Genomic DNA, 9,491 nt, shown 5'->3' with positions numbered 1-9,491 from the left:
ATGTATGTGGGCTAAACTAATCTATGGATAGTCCATGGAGGTTAAACCCATGGAGCATGAGAATGTGGAAAGTCATGGGTTATTAGGGTTTGCAAAGTGTAACCCGAGCATGTGCAACACTATAAATAGAACCCCCTAGATCCAAAATCGGTTACACCATCTCTTAGAGATAGACAACTTATTCTATTTAGCCACCTCTTGCATTTTGGTGTTCATGAACCAATAGAGGCATCACACTTGAGGTGCTCAAGCTTTCAAAGGTCAAGAACTCCACCCTACTCAAGAGGTAAGCATCCAAGCCAAGTTTATATTGTATAGCTTCAATTGTATGTTAAATAGGGAGAATGCTTTAGAAAAATTGAAAATGCATGTATAATTAGAGAAAACATAGATCCAGAGCACTTTGGGTTGCATGTGCACCATACGAGTGTTATAGTGCTCAAAACCCAACAAATCTTTGAAACTAAAAATCTATCTATTTGGAAGTTGGCTTTTTGTGATTGTTATCCTTGGTATTTGGTCTGTGTAGGGTTTAGGGTTAGACAAATAGAGGGGATTTTTTGATCAAGGGATGAAGGGTATTATTAGAAAATGGGGTTCTTTTGTTGTAAGTTGATTTGATCATGTTTGTAATGATTATGTTGTTAATGATATATATGGTAGGTGTAAAAGTATGATATATATATATATATATATATATATATATATCAAAGTATGACCAAAATGTATAAAAATAAGCATATTAATAGACCAAAAGTACATTACCAAAATATTATCAAAATTTAACCAAAATGCATATTTCATTAACTACATCAATAGAACAAAAATACATTACCAAGTTAAGCATAAATGTTTCATTCCACCATACATAAGTAAATCATGAAACAATACCTAAGAGTCTAAACATAACAACCAAAATACAATCAAAGTGTCATTGCACCATACATATAAGTCTAACAATAATAACCAAGTTTTCAACAATATATAACCAAAATCACAGAAAAATACCTGCATGAAACCATACCAACGTCATCAAAGCTTACTTCTTGGACTGATTCCCACCTTTCCCTTTACATGTCCTAGAGTTGTGTCCCTTATTCTTGCATTTGCTACAAGTAACACTGATATGCTTCCTTGATAGCTTCTACGCTCCATCATTTTTTGGTCTAAGGGATCCTTTTTCTTGTGTAGCATTGACTCAATCACCTTGACTCCCCTTCTGATTTTTGCTCAACCTTTCACCCATACTCTGTCTTCTCTTTTTCTTAGTCCTTCCCACCTAAGTGCGATGTGGGGGGGGGGGGGAGGGGGAGGAGGAATTAGCTTTGTTGGACAATTAGTTTTGGGCCACATGGCTCTCCCCTTAATTGGTTCCACCTTAATAGAGTGTGCTTTTTTCCATGTATCTAGCTAATAGACCCCGTGTACCCATTTGTAAATCTAAAGCTCATGCTTTGAGTCTTTGCTCATTTCATTGAGAGTTGCAACTACATGTCTGCAAGGAATTCAAATTAATTCCCATTTTCTGCTACTACAGGTTTGCCTCCTAACATCCACAACATGTTGATCTTTTAAATCTCCAGTTAACCGATACTTATCTCCCCCATTCCACGTAGCAATATATTGTGAAGCAACTGCTTTTCGGGCATCTACGATGTTTGTTGCTATTGGTGTAAGTGGACCTTTAACCTTTATCATTTCCTTCATGACTTTGCATATCCTCTTCATTAGGTATTCCCTAATGTACTCTAAATATTCAATGACATATTTGTCCCTTACTTTCTCTATCTTCCCATTAAACACCTCACGATGTTTGAAATCAACACATTAGAAACCTCTCTTCTTGTTGTACATGAAAATAATAAAGAATTAATACAATTATAAATAATTGTACAATATAATGTGCATATTGAAGCATACAGAACTACCTGAAAAATGACTCCTTGCCCAATATATAGGAGGAATCTGCTTCAATCACTCACATTCCTCCCTATCATAATGGCTATACTCTTTCATCAAATGATCAAATTCAGGAATGGTGAGTGTTGATGTATACCTCTATAAGTGGTCCCTATACTCAGTTTGTCCCTACTTCTTTCTCATATTGTCATGAATATGTCTAATACAATACCTATGCTCAGCATTAGGAAACAATTCACAAATTGAAGTATATAAACCCTACATGAATCAAACTTAATAATTAGAATTAAAAGCGTACATTGAAAATGAAAAAATATATATGTATGTCTTACCTTTTGCATGTCATTTATGAAAGTATAATTTGAGTTTATTCCAAGATCCAAGTCATCCCCAAGGTGTTCTAAAAACCAGTTCCAACCAGTTGTTTTTTCAGACACAATAATTACATAGGCTAAGGGATAAATTTCATTGTTGGAATCCAAACTTAATGCTAAAAGAACTTGACTATGGAATGGGCCTTTCATGAAGGCACCATAAAAACCTACTAAGTCCCTAAGGAATGCCTTGAAACTTTTTTTGAGTGGAACCAAGCAAACATAAATCCTCCTCAATTACATAGTAGGGGAAGCAGGGTTAGCCTTAGACCATACACCTATCTTCAGTGTGGTGTCTCGGTTGGTAGCTTTAAGTTGTCATTTTTTAAAGAACATATTCCTTCTTGTTTCTAGTGCATGGAAATCAATTTACTACTTTAATTCTTTTTTACTTTTAAATTTATGACAACTACGAAAGATAACTTGTGTATTTCCCCAAGGCTGCACCTTTTCTCTTTTCTTATATCATGTAACTTAGTAAACTTCCCACCGTGATGTAGCTTAATACTAAACCATGTGGGTGCACCCGCTGCAAAGTAAAAATTTTGCATGAATACAAAGTCAAACTTAAGCGTTTTTTAGTTTTAAAATCAAGGGAAATGCTTTACAGGAAATTAAAGAAAAATAGATAAACTTACCATGCATGGATGATACGTCAATAACTTTGTTTTTGGTCCGACCTGCCACATTACATACACCATTTCGAATTTAATGTATGAAATCACCTACTCTTTGTTGCTTCGATTAGAGCTTTTAGATAAGAAAATAGGGTTTTTTGTAGGTTCTAATGGAGTAGAATGAAGAGTGAGTGAGGTAAGGAGTTGACGTGTCTTTGGGATTGTAAATGAGGAAGTAAAAGATTAAAGTATGTGTTGACACTCTATCTTCAAAAATGGTCCCTAAATGTTGAAAATACAAAAATATCCTCATAGTGGAGGCACATGATGGTGTTAACAACAACAATTTAATGGGAGTTAGGGGGGGGGGGATTTCCACATAAAAACCAGGCCAAAAGGACCATGAAACCAAAAAAAGTCAAGCTTTGGACCAAACCTTGGAAAATATGCATACCACAGGGACCATTTTTGCACTTGTTTTCTATAATCAAATCACAAATATAAAGTTACAACCCATGTCTATATCTTTATTAAATCCATAACCACTATAAACTAGCATAGGACTATCAGTAAAATTAGGAAAATAAGCCACCTCATAATCTATATAGGGTTCAATAACATGAGTAATATAAGCTACTACAAAAACAATGCCACGCATACAATGCTATATATGTCCACGTCGATATAAAAATCCACCTCTCACATTACATTCCTATATAAAAACACAACCCCACAAACACATACATTACAGAAATTAGTAATTCCAACCCAAAAACAAAAATAAATGAAGAATAAAGAACTCAACAACGTTCTTCTAGCACTCATTACTTACCTCCAAGAGGTAGATGACATTATGGAAGCAACTCAAATGAAACAACATGAAGGATTCAACATAAAAACATGTCTCACACCACCGTCTCCACATAGGTAGACCACCCCAATTTGAAAATCCTAAAAAACATTATTGAAGACGCCAGTGTTAAAGACCAGTCTATGGAGGACAATATCGCCTTTATGGAAGGATCAATTCAGAAAAGAATCGAAAGGTACAAACACACAATGAAGAATGCATCTTCTAAGTAAAAGTAGGCATAAAGTTTACGTTGTAGTCACGTTTTCCCCTAGCAACACCGTATCCATCTTTTAGGAAATGTAATCCCTTCAATACTAATATATAAATAAACGAAGTGTTAGTGTTACTTTGTTGGGATAATCTTGATGGTTCGGGTAAAGTATTGGTCAAGTCAGTTACGGGTTTGAATGGGTCATTTGGGTCCAATGTTTTCTTTATGCAAAAAATAAAAGAAATAGAAAAGTTTTGAAGAGTATTAAAAGTAAGTCTGACTTGGTATTGTGTAGACCGAGACTCATGGAAAATAATATGCATAACTTCAATTTAGTAAGGACTACGTGGGAAAGTTGTTAGTTAGATTTAACATTTTCTTAGTACAAAATAGGGTGTATTTTTCTGTTTTCGATGCATGAGTTATATAAATGAAAATTTCCCACCTTGAGATCTTTTTTTACTTTTACTGTGTTATTTGTGAGTGATATTAAGGGCCTGATATTCCAATACTTAGTATCATTAGCAGCTAGGTTAATACCTAGTTCTTAGAAAGAAAGAGAGGATAAAAGCAAGAAGTTTGGTGATATAAAGATCGATTGATCCATTGATCAGTAGCAAGAAAGCAAGTAGCAAGTAGCAGCAAAATCACAAGTAGTAGTTAAGAAGCATAAGAAATGAAGCAAGAAAGCAAGCAACAAGTGATCACTTTTGTTCGAGAAACAAAGAAAAAGAAAGACCCTGGCAAGCAAGAGTGAAAAAAAAAATCGAAGCAAGAGACAGCAAGAAGTCTAGGCAAGATGGAGAAAGATTACAACAAGATAGCAAGATCAAACCTAGGTGGTTTGAATATCAAGTTACAAGCAAACAATAAGATTCGAAGTGAGCAAACAAGAGAGTTCGAATCAAGCAAGAAAATAGAAAGTTTAACAGGAGTAAGAGATAAGAACATTTTGTTATTAAAGCAAGTAGCGAGATTGAATCATAACGATTCGGATAGCAAGAGAAGCAAGATCAATATTATCAAGATTAATGGGGGTGAATGTTGGGTTACTGTTGATGGTTTGGGTAAAGTACAAGTCAAGTCGGTTACGAGTTTGAATGGGTCATTTGGGTCCAATGTTTTCTTTATGTAGAAAATAAAAAAAAATAGAAAACCTTGGAAGAGTATTAGAAGTAAGTCTGACTCGGTCTAGTTAGTCTCATGGAAAATAATAGGCATAACTTCAGTTTAGCAAGGACTATGGGAAAGTTGTTAGTTAGATTTAACATTTTCTTAGTATAAAATAAGGTGTATTTTTCTGTTTTCGATGCATGAATAATATAAAAAAAATTGTTCCACCTTGAGATCCTTTGTTTTGCTTTTACTACGTTATTTGTGAGTGATATTTAAGGGCCTGATATTCCAACATACTTTCCCTTAATCTGCTTACAAAAATGAAAACAAAATATAAAATAAAAAATATAACGTCACAACTACTTTCCGATTAAACAATCCCGTTTTATTCAAAATAAAGAAACCCACTTTAAAAATCAACGCAGAACAAATGTCATAATCTTTTGTTATATTCATGTTACCTGTAAAACAAACTAGAAAACAAACAAAATCCTATGGACAAATAAAAAAAACCAATCATTTACCTTACACAGTACCTCAGATCCAAAGGCACAACAAATTCCTTAAACTAGAAACTAATAAGGAATTTCTTAGTATTTGTAAGTTTAAGAAAACAAATTGGCACGATTTAAAAGGAAAATATAACAAAAAGAAATAATAAATGTCTAATAATAGTTATTTATATTTGCATTTATTATATATTTTTTACGATTTAAAGGGACATTCCAGTCGATAAGATTTAATCAATAGAAAAAATTAAATATTATTATTGCAAAAAGAAATATGGCTAGTAGAGAACTAGCAAATGTCTTGTACTCCTTGGGATTACATACAGCCCACATATGTCAAAATCAAATATTCTTGTTGTAAAAAAGATATTTATACGGGTTCCAAAGAAAAATAAATTTATTTTGTACATAATGCTTTGTTGAAATGTGTTAAAATAACTAACTAAATAAAGTGGATTATGTAAATTATATAAAACATTTTAAATAGATAAGAATATATAAGTTAAATTTTATAAAAAAAAAAATATTAAAAAAAGTTAACCATTAAAATATCATTTAATAAGTGGTTAAACCTAATGAAAATGATGCGAAAGCAAGTAATTTTGATAAAAAGAATAAAAATTTAAAATCTATTGTTTATTAGAAGTTGGGGTTTCATATATTTATAATAATAGAATGGGAAGCCTTTTTTTCAAGCTTATTTATTTATTTATTTATTTAGTTATTTATTTATATTGAATACTTATCATCATTAAAATAAGTTTATTTATTTATTTTTATTGATCATTCAATAAATATTAGTGGTCAATATATAATTTAATATTTTATACATTCAACCACCTCATCTTCTACTCATATTTTATTTTACTATTTAAGTATATTTTTGTTTTTAATTTATTAATTTATTACTAGGTAATTAGTTTTACTAAATATTTATCGATATTCTATTTATGAAATATAAATTTATAATGATAATCTTTATTAAAATAGTTTGTATTAAAATATAATATGTTTTTAAAATTGACTAACTATATGGAATGGATTATATAGAACATTTTAAATAGATAAAGATAGATTTGTTAAATTTAAAAAAAAAAAAAAAAAAAAAAAAAAAAAAAAAAAACATTATTGAAAGAGATTAATTATTGGATATATTTAATTAGAGGTTAAATCTAATAAAAGGATGGCATGTCAATAATATTGAGTAAAAATATTAAATTATAGTATAAATTAACTATTAGAGATGCTTTAATGGTCTTCAAGATCTTTACTTAACATACCCCAAAAAAAATGTCATCGTATATAGGGTTCTTAATCGGGTTAACCTGATTGGGTATCGGGTCAAACGAATAGGTTACGGTTAACAAGCCATTAAATTCTACTTTCACAGTTTCACCTATGAATTGGTTAGAGTTAACAAATCATTAAATCCTATAACTTTGAGCCTTGAAAATCGACCAATAACCATTTACAAAATTTATTAATTTTGACTTTCAACAAAGCAATCCTGCATATCATTAATTAATGGAATTCGATTGAGAACTACAAACAATATAATTTTCTGCAAATACTAAATACAAATTCGGCAAATAGAATTCTTGGTTCTAATTTTCTGCGACAATAAATAAACAATGTTATTGTGATTTTAAGCAAAGAAGCAAACACATTCTTATGAAATACATATAACATATTCAACGAATAAGCAAAAAAATCAAGAATGGGAAGACGATTGAGAGTTTAATATGTGAAAACATAAAGATTTTGCAAGACCTTATTCTTACCGTGTTCTTGAAAGAGGATCGAAGAACTTGACGACCAAAAAAGAACTTACGAGTTGCGAGGGTTTGAGACGTATGTGTTGAGACTTGTGAGGGTTTGAGGCGTGTGTTTATGAATACACTTATTGTTTTTGCATGACTAACAAGTAAATCACATAAGCCTAAATAGTATTGTACAGTACAAGTAATAAGAGCATGTTATTAATTATAGGTTTTAACGGATTAATTGGGTTAACCCAAACCCGATTTTAACGGATTAATTGGGTTAACCCAAACCCGATTAAGAGAAATTTTATACACCCGAAACCCGACCCTATACATATTACGGGTTATTCGGGTTGCCCAATAAACCCGATTAAACCCAACCCTATTTATATTATTTGGGTTCGGGTCGGGTTGAATTCGGGTTTTTTTTACACCTCTAGTTGTATCATCGTATCCATCATGCATGGTTAGCCGATCAACGTTATTCATAATTTTAAAAAAAAACTTGAACGTACATATTATTTGAAAAAATATATTAGTAAAATGATAATATAACTATTTATAACTTTGGAAGATTTTTCGCATGATTCACTTTATACACTTCCGCCATAGACTTTAGTCCATCCTTAGTGGTCCCACATTAAAAGGACGCAAGCTGTTTTTTTCTTTTTCACGCATTATGCGTGACCATTTAAAGAAATAACATTTCTTTTTAATTTTCTATTCATTAGGATATATCTGTTTGATTCGAATCTTATCACTTATTTTATTTATGAATTTGTATTTTTTTTAAATCTCGAAAGTATTAAAATGGCATAATTCATTTACGCAAATTGCCTTATTTTTTTAACGTACAACCAAAATTAGCACTAATATTCAAATGAGTTCTATTACGAGTTGTGAATTGTGTTTTAATTAGTCACCACCATCAAAAACTTGAAAATAATTTAAATAAATTGAAAAAAATAACTTATATAATTTGCAATATATTAATTTGATTATGCAATAAATAGTTGTGTATTTGTAAAATTTGAACGACATGTATATTTTTCGTGAAGACCTTTATAGAAACAATTTCATATTTTACAACGGGACCTATTATAAAATTGATGCTATTTCATTTTAGAGATCAACATAATAATTCTTTTTTTAAATAGACCAAAATATTTTTAATACTTTTTGCTTTATGGGATCTTCTGTAGTGGGAGTGGGGCAATGGGGCACTAGTTGTCTTGTGTAGGAAAGCTATATCCGCTTACTCGTACAGTCTTATATTCGTATTAAGTTCTTTATTATTATTGGCCTCTTAATGATACTCACAATTCGTATAATCTAACGATATATTTAAATCTAGATTTTACGAACCTTCAATTAATTGTTCGTTTATTTAATATATGAATAAATTTTCAAATATGAACATAAATTCTTGTTCGTTTAGTTAAATGAACGAGTTTGAACGATGATCTTGTTCGTTTAATTATTTTCATGAATGTTCGTTTATATTCATTCATTAAAGTTTTATTTATATTCATATATGTTCAATTACGTTTGATTACATTACTATATTATATATTTGCTTATGTTCATGTATGTCCAATTATATTTGTTTATATCTGTTTGTTTATGTTTCTTCATTTATGTTCGTTTAACATTGTCACGAACATAAATGAAAAAACATGAAAAATATAATTTGTTAACCAAACGAACATAAACAAGAAAATCCGTTTTTTTATCTGTTTGTATTCATTTGTTTATTCGACTAACTTAAATTAGCAAACATAATCAACTATCGTTGGTGTTGCTTGATTCATTTACAACCGTAACTCTTGTTATGTTTTAATACATTCTATATGTATGCATGTAAGTGAGTGGAGTTACTTTTTGTGACAACCCGATATTTTGAGACAATAAAATGTAACGCAAATAAAATTTAAGCCAAATTTTAACTTTCCTAAAATCATATTTTGGGTAAATAAAGTGGTAGGACTCGTATCAAGGTTTTCGTACATATAAAGAACACTAAAATCCGAGTTATAACGAAGAAGTTATGATCAATCTAAAATTCACGACGAAAGCCGGCAACGCTGATAGACGTAAAACGCAAAGTTTCGATACAATAATTTTTAGC

At 30.8% G+C, this 9,491-nt stretch overlaps 1 long non-coding RNA gene across 3 annotated transcripts; it reads right to left on the bottom strand.

Annotated features, from left to right (window-relative positions):
• Positions 1-798: 798 nt before the first annotated feature.
• LOC111908019 (uncharacterized) lies at positions 799-7,605 on the bottom strand. Of its 3 annotated transcripts, XR_002855736.3 has the most exons (6): positions 7,382-7,602; positions 3,744-4,078; positions 2,933-2,974; positions 2,253-2,823; positions 1,929-2,178; positions 799-1,839 (listed from the first exon to the last, which is right to left on the bottom strand). It is a non-coding gene; the product is annotated as an uncharacterized LOC111908019 (long non-coding RNA). The 3 variants fall into 3 exon arrangements; XR_008224284.1 differs by having other exon boundaries at positions 799-1,842; positions 1,929-2,823; positions 7,382-7,605; XR_008224283.1 differs by having other exon boundaries at positions 1,929-2,823; positions 7,382-7,604.
• Positions 7,606-9,491: the final 1,886 nt, after the last annotated feature.

The sequence above is a fragment of the Lactuca sativa genome, chromosome 5 (assembly GCF_002870075.4).
Source record: "Lactuca sativa cultivar Salinas chromosome 5, Lsat_Salinas_v11, whole genome shotgun sequence".
NCBI classification, from domain to species: Eukaryota; Viridiplantae; Streptophyta; class Magnoliopsida; order Asterales; family Asteraceae; genus Lactuca; species Lactuca sativa.
This window is presented reverse-complemented; position numbering and strand designations above follow the sequence as displayed.